Here is a 14,361-nt window from a genome sequence, read left to right on the forward strand (position 1 = left end):
GAAGAAAAAAGACGTGGTCATAAACAGAAGTGTTCTCCACCCAATTCGCCTACACATAAATAAATATGGACACCTTGATACAATGAAACTGTCGAGGTTTACGTTCTAATCTGGATGACAATAAAACACTGATTGCTTCCTACCATCCTGTTTGTATTTCCTTACAAGAAACATTTCTGAAACCTGTCGATACAGTCACCTTTCGGCAGAATTCTATGCACAGAAATGACAGGCTGTGTGATGGACGAGTGCATGGCACTGTTGGTTGATCAGCATGTACTCACCCTTCTTTGGATCTTGACACACCCTTGGAGGCCGTAACCATCCCTGTTTTCTTGGGTCATACCATCACTGTTTGTTCTCTCTGTTTGTCGCCTGAAGAGACCTGTGATCAATTATACATTGATGCTCTCATTGAACAGTTTCCATCTCCCTTTTTAATCCTGAGGGACTTTAATGGACATCATCCTTTCTGGAGAAATGCTGATATTGATGGGAGGGGTCGCGCCGTAGAGCATGTGCTCTCTGATATCACCCTTTCTCTTTTCAATAGCAGTTTGTATACTTATTTTCATGCACCTAGTCAGTCCTTTACTGCTATTGATCTCTTAATTTGTTCCCCTTCACTATTCTCCCACTTTTTATGGAGGGTTGATAATAACCCACGAGGCAGTGATAATTTTCCTATAATTATGAGAGAGACTGGCCATAGTCGATGCCACTCGACCCGCGTGCCCCGATGAAAGTTGGATCAAGCAATCTGACTCTCTTTCACTACTCTCACACTGTAAGCCATCAATAGAAGACTGTGTGGCAGCAGTAACTGACTGTATTATACAGGCAGCTGCTCAATGTATTCTCAAAACCTCGACAGGTTTTCCACGATATCCTCGTCCATGGTGGAATCCTGCCTGCCACATGGCACATAAGACGGGCCTAGGGTACTTTTTGTATGTATCCCACTCTACATTGCTTTCCAGCAGGCCCGTGCACATACCCAGTGGGTAAGACGTCAAAGCCAGAAGGAATCATGGATTAAGTTCACAACCAGCGTATCTTCTACCACCAGTTCCAAAATTCATATAGGAGAAGATTTGAAAGGTCAGGGAGCAATATAATTCTGTCCCCCTCTCAATCTTACTCTCTGATCGCCAGAAAGTAGCTGATACATGGAGCATCGCCGATCCTTTAGGTGAAAGCTTTTGCCGGGAATCTAGAATTTCTGCTTCTTGCTGCACCTTTTTAGCTATCAAGACTCAGGCAGAGCAATGACCTTTTTCCTTTCGAGCTGATTGCCTCTGTGACTATAATTGTCCCTTTACACTGGTGGACCTCAAACTGGACCTTCATCGGTCTGGCAGTGCATTAGTCAGATCTGATAATGTACACTATGAAATGCTGCGCCTTCTATATTTGCTTCTCTTGCTATTCTTCTGATTGTTTTTATCTGGGTCTTGCAGGAGAATGTTTTCCTGATGCCTGGCGCCAGGCTATTGTCCTACCTTTCTCTCAGCGTGGGAAGGATCCCAATAGTCCCTCAAACTACCATCTAATTGCTTTGACAAAGTCGATGACTTTCACATCTCACATCAGTTGTCGAACATAAAGTATATTGAGCAGCAGCTACAGACCGCCCTCGTTAGTTTACTGAAGTGGACCACACCAAATAGCTTCAACTTCTCTCTCTCTAAAACCGTTTGCATGCACTTTTGCCACCAACAAGGTATTCACCCTGATCCTGAATTCCATATTGGTAAATTTCTGCTGCCTGTGGATCTTCAATGTTCTTGGGGCTTATCTTTGACCGTAAGCTGACCTTTATACTACACATCAAGCAGCTATGGATCAAATATGCAAGAGCACTGAACATCCTCCGTGTCCTCTCTTCTACCACTTTGGGAGCGGATCGACGTTCTATGCTAAAGATGTATCATACTCTTATTTGATCGAAACTCGACTCTGGATCACAAGTCTATGATTCTGCCAGAACCTCGGCCTTAAAGATGCTGGACCCCATTCGTCATCAAGAACTTCGGCTCTGCACTGGTTCTTTCTGCACTTCCCCATTTCAGAGCTTATACATAGAGTCTCATGAACCTTCTTTGCACCTCTGCCATTTGCAACTGTCTTTACTATATGCTTCAAAATTTTGTTCCTTACCAAAGCATCCCACCTGGGGTTGTATTTTCCTTCCTCAGTGGGCCATACTTTTTCAGAATAGACGATCTGCCGTTGCTCTTTTTGGCCTTCGTATCCACGCTCTATCCTTGGATAACATTGCTGTATTCACTTGTCAGCCCATCCCACCATGGCTTCTTACAGTCCCCAAATGTGATCTATCTTTAAGTCATCTGAGAAAAACAGACACTCCCGATTGAAAATACTGTCTGTTATTTGCTGAACATCTTTCGAACTATCCTTCCATTTCTATTTATACAGATGATTCAAAAGCAGGTGGCTGTGTAGACTCTGCCATGGTTTGTTGTGGTTCGGTGGTTGCATGCAGAATCCCCTCTACAGCTTTTGTGTTCACTGCTGAAGTATACGCCATTTTTCTTGCCCTGGATTACATAGAACCTAAGCAGTACTTAAATTGCACTGTTTATACCGACTCGCTTAGTTCTCTACTTGCCCTTGAATCGTCGTTACGACTCTCAACGACGGCACCATTTTAATCATGTTCTGTACCAAGGTTTGACCATAACGTTAGACAGTGTTATTGGTGATGGTGACACTGTCTACCTTGGAAATCTTTTAGTGTTTTGAGAGCCATTAATTGTTTTAATGCTATTTAAGTTTTTAATTTATACATTAGACCTTTTTTAATGTGATTCCTTTCAAGAATCAAATTACATCTAGTTCGATTTGAAATTAGAAAATGGCCGTAACGTCAAATAACTCGAAACCAGGACTCGAAAGGCCAACTTCAGGTGACTAACGGTGGTTTTTGAACTTACCTGTTAGTCTTCCTGGCGAATTATGATAATTACAGTTATGCTACAGAAAGTCCTTTACAACTTGTATTACTGTATTTTTTTCTCTTACCGCTGTAGACTACATGTAAACATTGGTTTTAATGCTATTTATGTTTTTTTAAAAACTTTGTTTCGCTTTACCTTAATTTCCTTTTGTGAATTTTATTAATTTTATTATAATTTTAACTTTTTACCGGATGTTTGGCGCAGATAGCCAAGTTGCTTTGTGCCATAAAACACCAAACCAATCATTAATGAAAGAGTTTACATTTAAAAGAACGTCGTATTACTTATATACAAGTATGAAATCTATTTAAAATAATAGTCCCTATAACAATTATTTTTCAATTTATATATGAATAATTTAATATTGATCGTAAAAGAAGTACTATTATAAGAAATAGTTGATTTTTTTTTTAAATTGTGAGATAATAATTTCTTTCATGAATATCGAAGGCACAATACTCTCAGGGAAGGACAAACCAAGGATGGGAAAAGCAAATTATTCTATTGTCAGAAATAGTTAACTTACTCTACTTCCTACAAAATTTATATATATATATATGTCTTAATAATATGCCCGAATATCAGTGTAATTGCTTTTTACTGTTTTAAGTTCCGTTCGGTAATGTCATATATTATGTTTGAAACAAAATTAAAGTTGTTGATTGAGGTTAACTCAGCTATGTAACGAAAATTATGAAAATCTAGATTAGAGTTTAATACCTGTTTAAAAATTAATTTTCATGGTAGAATAGATACAAGTTGTCTATTGAAGTAACCATTGTTTACTTATACAATTCTTCGGTACGGTATAGCCAGATGGTTTGAGTCGCAATCTGAGAATCGCGGGTTCGAATCCCCATTCCACCAAACGTGCTCGCCCTTTAATCTGTGGGAGCATTATACTGTGACAGTGAATCCGACTAATTATTTCTGTATCAATGTACCAAGTAGGGCAATAAAGAGCTTTTCACGTTGTAATTTACCAATTTTATATGAAATTCCAAAATTGTACTAAACTCCTGTTAAGTTCGCGTTTGTTATAAGCTATTTACATATAGTTGTTATAGATGTTTCTATCATATTCAATGATATTAAAGATGTTTCACTTGAAGAAATAAAGTTACTGTTTTCAAATAATTTGGATCACAAAACAATATTCCCTTTTTGGACTGTTTATGTAATTTAAACTTTAAAAATAACCGACTCTGTTATACCTACGAGCTTACTACTTTATATCCTAACACGTGAAAGACTTAATCAGGGTTTTTATTGATCCAGATTGTATATTTATAGATACATAAATCATCAGTGGGATTCACCGTCGCATCATAATGCTCCCATGACTGAAAGAGCGAGCATGTTTAGAGGGAAGAAAATTCGAACCCACGACTGTCAGATTGCGAGAGATGCCTTCCAAGCATCTGACCATGCTAAGGCAAAGAAGAGTATAGACAAACAAAGGGTACTCTGATGGATAGGTTTTATCTATACTCTTCAAAACAAGAAAGGCAAAAGGGATATTTTTTTTATTTTAAAGAGAAATATATGTAATAACGTTACAAGCTCAGAGTATGTGATGTTACACGTGTTAAGGCATTGATTGTCAGACCAAAATGACAATAAAAGTTGTGCACTGTGAAACCGGAGGAAAACATCGGATTTTTCGCCAAAACGCATGCGTGTCCAATAAATTTGTTTGAGAGATCTGCATGTTCTGCAAGTGCAACATGTGCAAAATCCCTATAAAAGTGACGGGTTCTCGGTTTCCATAGCTCAGTGTTAAGCCACCGACACGCAATACAGTTACGCCAAGACTGACTGAAGCACAACGCAACAACTCCATTGGTCGCTTGGAAGCAGGCGAATCTCGATCAGTTGTTGCCAGAGCTGTGAATGTCCACCCAAGCACCATCACAAGGCTATGAAATCGTCACCAACAACATGGATCAACTCGTGACCGTCCACGATCTGGCAGACCTCGTGTGACCACGCCCGCACAAGATCGCAATATCCGGTAACGTCACCTTCGGGATAGGACCACCACTGCGACGTCTACTGCCTCAACCATATTAGGGCTGCGTAGGATTTCCGATCAGACCGTACGCAACCGTCTACGAGATGCAGGAATCCGACCTCGACGTCCAGTCAGAGGCGTCATCCTCACCCAGCAACATCGTCAAGCACGGCTGCAGTGGACTCGGGCACATCGGGTATGGCCTCATCGACGATGGAGGCATGTTTGGTTCAGCGATGAGTCACGTTTTATGCTTCGTAGGCAGGATGGAGGGACCCGTGTTTACCGTCGCCGAAGTGAACGTTTTGCAGCAAACTGTGTGCAGGATGTTGACAGATATGGTGGTGGCAGCGTCATGATGTGGGCTGCCATCGCCTACAATGCCAGAACAGACCTTTTGCACATTCGAGGGAATGTTACGGCTCAAAGATACGTCGACGAGATTCTTAGGCCCCATGTGCAACCCATCATGGTGAACGTCAACGACGTTTTTCAACATGACAACGCCCGTTCTCACACAGCCCGACTCACCACTGTCTTCTTGAGACACCACAACATCAACGTTCTTCCCTAGCCCTCCAAATCACCAGATTTAAGCCCCATCGAACATCTTTGGGACGAGTTGGACCGTAAGCGCGTAAGGCGTGCGACTCGTAATCCCAGGGTCGCGGGTTCGCACCCGCGTCGCGCCAAACATGCTCGCCCTCCCAGCCGTGGGGGTGTATAATGTGAAGGTCAATCCCACTATTCGTTGGTAAAAGAGTAGCCCAAGAGTTGGCGGTGGGTGGTGATGACTAGCTGTCTTCCCTCTAGTCTTACACTGCTAAATTAGGGACGGCTAGCACAGATAGCCCTCGAGTAGCTTTGTGCGAAATTCCAAAACAAACAATATTTAATGTAATAAGTTATATGTACATATGTTTTCGAAGCTAAAATAACACTTACAGAAATCTCAAGAAGAAACATAAAGGCTACAAGTCAAGGGAGAGCTCTTTTCTGTTTTGTAATATCATATATGCAAACTATCTATTAATTATTTAAAGTTTTGGTTTCAATTGTAATTTAGGATAAATTAATCTTCAATTTTGATATTTGGTGTTTTTTTTTATTCTTTTTTTATAGATTCGCCAAAAAATAAAACTCGAAGCTTGGACAGAAGTGAAAGACCCATCTCAAGCTATTGGCCCAAATGCTTATTATGGTGATCAGTAGGTTGGGTATGATGATATTGCCAGTCTGTCCCGGAAAACCCTATTTGTACGTGAGGAGGGATATGGAGAAGTTATGATATGGACAGTGGCGTTTCCGCTTCTTAGAGCCGTTCACTTTGGTTTATTTGGTACAGGAGATCCACCAGAAAATTAAAACTGTGAATAGATGCTGATATTAGAGAATACCTCCTGCAGGAAGTACTGTTCCTGTAGCTTACCAGTATCCTCACTTTCAGGAAGCATGCTGTCGTAATTTGTATAGTCCATCTTCAAAAGGGATATTTAAGATAAAAATACTGATGTGACTTTACTTCTTTATTACTTTAGAGAGTCTTCCGATGTTTAATTTAATAGTAATGATTTTTTTTCAACTTTGGTTACAAATGATTTTACGTTTAATTTGCTTTTATTCTGATTATTGAGAAAGCTTTTATATGTTACACTTGAAGCATACTCTCTTAATTTTTTCGTTAGAAAATTTTACGTTCTAAGGTTTATAAGTTGGGTGTTAATTTGTTTCTAACTGTAATTGTTGTGGTTACAACTAGAAGATTATATGGCCAGATGGTTAGGGCGCTGGACTCATTATCTGAAGGTCGCGGTTTCGAATCCCGATTACACAAATATGCTCGTCTTTTGAGCCGTGGAGCGTTATTATGTGACGTTCAATCCTAGTATTCGTTGATGGTGGTGGGTGGTAATGAATACTCTTTCCTCTAACCTTACAGTGCTAAATTATGGACGCCTAGTGTAGGTAGCTCTCATGTAGCTGTGTCCTATATTCAAAACAAGCAAGAATTTGCAACAGTGTAATACCATAATTATACTTTTATATAATATTTCAAGTGGTCTAATATTGATATTTTAGGATTTTCCTGTGGCTAGACTGCGTGGTTCTTGAGGAGTAAGGTAAGATTACCAAGGGCATCTTTACCTCTTTGAACTCATCCAGTTCTATATATGTACTTTAAAACTGGATTTTTAGTAGTTTCAAGATTGGCCAGTAACTTTCCTATTGGCAAAGTCAATGTGGTTCTCCAGCTGTTAGATTCTCTATTTACACAAACACAAAAGAGTTCATATGTTTTGTTTCCATGTTTCAAGCGTCCCTGAGCTTTCGCTTCAAGTGGAGGTGAAATAAGTATTTATTTCCAAAGAAAACTTTTTGTCATGGTTCAAAAACTCTGTTTTAAGGTTTGTCTGTGGATTTATAATGATAAAAAGTGGTTTTTCAATTCTCTCGGTAGGCACAGCACAGATAGTTCATTGTATAGCTTAGAGCTTAATAACAACTAAATTGCATTTCTTACTGGCTTTAAAAAGTCAATTAATTCGATTTAATTTTCTATCGTTTATATGTTCTAAAATATAATATGAAAGAATTTTAAGGAACAAAACCACATATAAATAAACTATAAAAAAAATTCAGATCTCTGGTTTGTTCCTAAGTCTAAAATTCTGTTTGGTCTCCAGTGTTCTTTGTAGGCACTGGATCTTGTTTCTGTTCCAAGAAAATATAAATTACTTCTAAGTCTCTTTATCACTGTATATGTATTGTATGCACCTTGTGTTTTAAAGTTGAGTTTCATTCATAGTTGTTCAAATCACGTGCTGTGAAATTATAAAAGTGTAGTAACAAGAGGCTGTACTAATACAAATCAGTGAAAAAAAAACACTCGAAAACCAGGTGAGAAACAAACATGAATAATTATATTCCAAGGCGATGGATAGGTATTTTAGTAGATGTAAATCCATACTTGGAAATGTCCTCAAAGATTCTAAAAAATCTCTATACTGGTTATAGATCATCCCTCATAACTGAACAGAAATGCAAATTTCATCATTTCTTGCACTTTGATTTGTAGATTGCACTAAATAAATGTTAAAAATAAAAAGATATAACTTCTAAAATACTTACTTAATCATTGCTGAAATAAGAGTCAGAATTTCGAAAACTGATATGCAGTTGCACTTAACTTTTCAAGGTTGCTTACAAATTTATGTAAGATAAAGGATTTCAGTTTTGTACATATATGTCAGTCTTTTTATTTTCTCATAATCAAACATTGATATAGGCATACCACACAAGCCCTTTCTTATTTTAAGGGATTTTTTTCCATTAATTTAGAAGCTATACAGTTTTCACATATGAGATCTAGAAATTCGTTAAAATTATTTTGTTCCAACTGTCTTTCTTACTTTGCCATCTGCCTCCCCGCTAGTGTAGCGGCGAGTCTATGGATTTACAACGCTAAAATCAGGAGTTCGATTCCCCTCGGTGGGCTCAGCAGATAGCCCAATGTGGCTTTGCTATAAGCAAACACACGCACACATACTTTACCATCTAACGAGTTAATATTTAACGTGTTTATAAGTAGTGTGGCTTTAATGTTGTACGTTGTAAAAGAATGTCAACGGTCAGTGTTCTTCAATGGTAGGTGAAGTGATATCTGCAGGTTACGAAAGGTTTGTTTCTTGTCAAATAAACACAACATAACCATTTCTTTTAATGTTTTTAAATGTTTCTTTATTTAGTATTTGAGTGTTTTCTATGGTTATGTTGTGTTTATTTGACAAGAAACAAACATAAACAAACGCAAAATTAAAGAAGCCTTACTTATACAACAACTTAAACCCAAAATAAACCAATATAAAGGAACGCCTTTATACCTATATTAATATAATAAAATAAATAAAATTATATATTCAAACATCTAACACCGCCCTCTACATTCCGACACTCAGTTACACAATCCCTTTCAAACATGTGGTCAGCTTCCGGTCAGTTACCTCTTTCTTTGTGAACCTGACGATGACCGAAGAAGGTCGAAACGTTGTTCGCTCTTCTATGTAAAATATTTTCTCAACCCAAACGAGCCGTTTTTGCATATAAATTTCTCAACAAGTGGGTTTCTCGACATCACTGAAACTACCTATGTGTTGTTTAGGATCTGCTAGCATGGCTGATCCGTTGGACCTAGTCCACATATTAGAAAATTAAAGTTTACTCTTAAATAGATATTATTATTTTAATTTAGTTATGTTTATAAGTGATCGTTTATCACAGGTTTCGTTATGTAACTATATACAAATCATATGTTGTATAGTTCCATTGTTGTGATTTTACACGTGTATTATTGCAATATATTACTAGGAGATTCTAAGTGTTTCTCATTGTTTCGATTTAGTATTATCACATCATGTTCACCACATAGTGTGAAGTATGATACAAGCCTCTCAATTTCTGAATATGTGTACAAAATGCAGTTTAAGTAAGTTACACAAAGTTAATGAGAAATACAGTCAAATATATTTATTGTACATGTTTGTGAGTTTAGCTATAATAAGTGTATATGAGCGTTTACAAAGAAAATTATCACAGATTCTGTTCAATAACAGAATATAGAAAAAATAATTTCTCTTGACAGTTATGTTCTAAAGTAGTTGAACAAACCTATGTGGACTTTTGAGGAGAAAAAAAGACAGTTAGTTAAAGCTCTAGATACAACTGTAATAACCGAAAGTGTAACGTAAGTGAACTTATCACAGTTTGTATTGTAATATGAGAGAAAAGAAAACTACTTCGTGTTTTTGATTGTGTTCTAAAGGTTTGGTTTGTTTTGAATTTCGCGCAAAGCTACTCGAAGGCTATCTGCACTAGCCGTGCGTAATTTTGCAGTGTAAGACTACAGGGAAGGCAGCTGGTCATCATCACCCACCGCCCACTCTTGGACTACTCTTTTACCAACAAATAGTGGGATTGATCGTAACATTATAACGCCCCCAAGGCTGAAAGGGTGAGCATGTTCGGTGTAACGGGGATTCGAACCAGTGACCCTCGGATTACGAGTCGAGTGCCTCAACCATCTGGCCATGCCAGGCGTGTTCTAAAGGAAATGAACTAACTCATAAATTTACTATAAATTCAGTAATGTCAAATTTATTTACTGTATTTTCACGAAATTTGGTAATCTTTTGTTAAACATTACACATATGTTGTACACAGAAAATCAGAATCTAATGATTATAAAGATGTACTATTAACAAGTAAGCCTATGTAAATAAATAATTTCAGAAGCTTGAAAAGGTTGGAGGATCTTCTGTGTTCAGTGTAACAAATTTATTGAAATCTAAGAAATAAAAAAGTTGAAGGCTCACATTCTTGATTTTGACCTGCTATTATCTACAGTTGATATGTCTAATCTATGGACATTCTGAAATCCATCAAAGAAGGGGATAATCTAAAATTGAGAATTCAGACCATAGGGGCATTACCTAACATGTAAATATGAATATTAAGAATATATTTAAATATTCTCTTTTTAAATTAATAAAACAAAATTTCCAGAAAGTAGAAGCTAAGTAACAAAGCTCATTTAGATTCTAAGTGTATTGATATGCATTGATATAAGTTATTTAATTATATTTTTCAATTCAATTCTGTGAAAGTTGTACCATGCCCACTTTGTCCCTCACCTATACATGTAGAAGTAAAGTTAAAATCCCATACAAAATAGAGAGTTGCTGCAGATGTTGCGAAATACAAGATATGGTTTCCAGTTTCATAAAGTCATTTTGCCTATGATTTCGCCAGTCTACTTATTGATATGGTCGACAGAAACATTAAAAAGTCATCATTGTCTTTATTGCAATGGTTTCTACTTGGAATTACAGAAAAATATCAAATATTGATTGACCAAGGCGCTAGTCTGGTGTGTGAAGGATAATATAACTATAGTTGAAGGAAGCAGTGCGAGTGTTAGTAGTAGAAATAGGATTTTATCAGCTGCACAGCACTTGATGGATATAGACTAATCCACTTTTATCTTTATTTTATATCAATCTGGATCAAATATTCATAAGCGATCTTTATTTGACTCACTATTGTATATCATCATGAATACTTCTACTGTGTAAGACAACATCTCAGCCAAATTCTGAAACTTTGCATCTTCGTGGATGAACAATCAGAAGAAGTAAAATGCGGGTTTTTGAAGGTAGCAGAATAAATGTTTTGGTTTCTAATTTCAGTAACGGAAACCATGACAACTGTTTATATCCTACTCAATTTCCTGGACTGATTAACGTGTAGACTGGGTATTAAAAATAAAACATTTTCACACCTTCAGAATTTATTTTTCGTTTATCACGTTTCGTGTATTACGTTTTGCTGTTTGGTTCACAAATATGATGGCATATTACATATAATTTATTTTTAAAAAAGCAGAAATATTCCCCTTGTTGCTTGAATATGTGTGTTTATATATATATATATACACACACACACATAAAAACAAAAAGTGCCTTATTCACCTGGCCATGCCGAGCCGTCACACCAAACATGCTCTCCCTTTCAGTCGTGGGGCGTTATAATGTAACAGTCAATCCCACTATTCGTTTGTAAAATAGTAGCCCAAGAGTTGGCGGTGGGTGGTTATGACTAGCCGCCTTCCGTCTAGTATTACACTGCTAAATTAGGAATGACTAGCGCAGATAACCCTCGTGTAACTTTGCGCGAAATTCAAATTCATGTGTGTGTGTTTTGTATCTATTGCTTTTAGGTTACTTGGAATTTTTTGTACTCATTTTTTCGATGAGATATTAAATTTCGGGTAGCAGACTAAGCTCAGTAGCTTGATTTTTGTATTATTACATATAAAACTTTAACTATTATCTGTGTTGATTAGTATTTGTTTGTAAAAAAAACTAATTAAATTGTATTTTACAATGTGACTTTAACTAACATACTCAGTCCGGTATGGCCAAGCGTGCTAAGGCGTGCGACTCGTAATCTGAGGGTCGCAGGTTCGCATCCCCGTCGCGCCAAACATGCTCGCCCTTTCAGCCGTGGGGGCGTTATAATGTGACAGTCAATATCACTATTCGTTGGTAAAAGAGTATCCCAAGAGTTGGCGGTGGGTGGTGATGACTAGCCGCCTTCCGTCTTGTCTTACACTGCTAAATTAGGGACGGCTAGCACAGATAGCCCTCGAGTAGCTTTGTGCAAAATTCAAAAATAAACAAACTAACTAACATACTCTGTGTTTGTTTATTTTAATATCTTTCATTATAGCTCATCATGATCTTTTCTCTTTATATCTCTGTTGAAAGCTGTATATATTATTTTTCTTTATTTCATGAGGTTAATTTTGTTTTGCATTTCTGTTTTTTATAAAAAAGTGCTCTTGTGCATGAATGTGAATCATTTATAAAAACAAATTTTTTCAAGTGTGAAGCTTTTTTTCTGCTTTCATTTTCTTCATATTGTGTTTCATTTGAAAGGAGTTATTTACGATGCTATACAAATATACCTTGGCTAAACTATATTTGTTTTTGATTTAAGATATTGCTATATGGATTTTGTTTTATGTATTGCCATGTTGACGAGTTTCATATCAAACACACGCATATATATATATATATATATATATATATATATATACAAATAACAACAGAAATAAGTGATAACTTGAAGGCTGATTTTATTATATAGTTATCATTGTTAAAGTGTGTATTTTTATATTATAATACTTCTATGTTAAAGTTCCATACTGCTATTGTTATGTTGAAGGGTTTGAGCCCTAACACAAAAACACATTTTACATTTTTGTCTTTGACATTAGATGAAAATTGTTCAATTTTTGTGCAACACTTCATGTTAAATGTGTTTATTTTTCTCTGCTTGAACTTTGTTTCTTTAATGTTATCTTCGTAATTAATTTTCTGATTCACGGTTACAGAGCAGCCCTATTAAATCCTCTTTGACTGTTTGAGGAAGTCAATTTAACTTGAGAACAACACAATAGTTCACTGATAAATTTAGGGTAAAAAAGAAAACTCAATAAACTGTTATAACAACAGAAATAAAAAATAAAAACTCATGCATTTGGAATACAAGTTTTATCACTTACAAAAACAAACAAATACATACACACAAACAAACAAAAGAGCAGAGCTTCGCGTGGACAGGACTCTGTACAAACGTTAGTAAACAATATAACATGAAATATCTGTTATTAGTTTAATAAATAAAGATGGTGGTGGGGTTGGTGTTTTATGGCGCAAAGCAACAATAAATAAAGGAATTAGGAAAAAGAACCAGAGCAAAACAACAATATTCCAAAACTAAATCATTTCAAGAGCACTTACAATATCGAGCAACAACTAATTTCAACTATATCTCGTGTACTGACTTGATTAAGATAGGGAAGATACAATTCAAGTGGTTATCTAATTTACATAATCTTCCACAACATTAGTGTCTATGCATCACCGCTAGGAAAAGCTTGTATTATTTTCATTACATGAGCATATACAAATTCAACGTTCTCTTGCTAGAACATCAGTTAGCGTGTTCGAATAACTAAAAAAATATATAGTTGAACGAAACAACAGAAGGAATATTAAACGAACGGTAAACAGAACCATAATAAAATAAAAGTATAATTCGTTATCTTACAACCTTTTAATTTATACAACCAATTAATGTAAACAGAGGAGCTCTATCAAATTACTGTAAGGGCAGTATTCTATTCAACAAAATCCGATTTCAATTATTAATGTATTAAAAAGTATATAAGGAATTGGATGAGAATGTAGTATCACAAAAACAAAAGTAATAAGCCTAATCTAATGTATTCTGAGAATTATAATTACCTTTTATTTCACTAGAGGGCAGCTTAAAGATACACACCAAATAATGGCAAATGTGATTCCTTATGTAAAAACCGTTATCATCCGTTCTCAATCTGTTCGGAATGTAATGGTTTCTTGTAAGTAGGGACAGTATGTTGTTTATCGTAGCCAGTTTAAAGTGGAAAAATAGTGTTCGAATTATTTTAGCTTCACTGTAGTTCAGAAATTAGTTGTGCTATACAGTATTACTAATAGTAATTTTTAACATTAAAATTTACCGTTTACACCATGGACTACTAATATTAGTATGAGTAGTAATGATACTATTGTTAGAACTTGTAGTGTAGTATTAGTAATGGTTAGCTTTAATACTATGAACGACAACTTTGATAAACTGAAACACCCGCAGTCTATGACTTGTTCGTCAGGACTTCTATCTAGTCTATAGAAGTTGTTTCAGATATTGCACAAGCATAATTACTGTATAAAAGTATTGGTTGCTAATGCTGTGTTCTGTTCA

The 14,361-nt window shown here is 36.1% G+C and overlaps 1 protein-coding gene across 3 annotated transcripts in view; it reads left to right on the forward strand.

Moving 5' to 3' along the window:
* The first annotated feature begins 13,880 nt into the window (after positions 1-13,880).
* The window catches only part of LOC143230325 (apicoplast pyruvate carrier 1-like), a 124,851-nt gene continuing 124,370 nt past the window's right edge, over positions 13,881-14,361 (forward strand). Inside the window, exon 1 of one of the 3 annotated variants that reach the window (XM_076463674.1) lies at positions 13,881-13,978. The gene's annotated coding sequence lies outside the window, so the exon portion shown is untranslated. The remainder of the gene's footprint in view (positions 13,979-14,361) is intronic. The other 2 variants (XM_076463680.1, XM_076463677.1) reach the window with 2 other exon arrangements.

The sequence above is a fragment of the Tachypleus tridentatus genome, chromosome 10 (genome assembly GCF_004210375.1).
Source record: "Tachypleus tridentatus isolate NWPU-2018 chromosome 10, ASM421037v1, whole genome shotgun sequence".
NCBI classification, from domain to species: domain Eukaryota; kingdom Metazoa; phylum Arthropoda; class Merostomata; order Xiphosura; family Limulidae; genus Tachypleus; species Tachypleus tridentatus.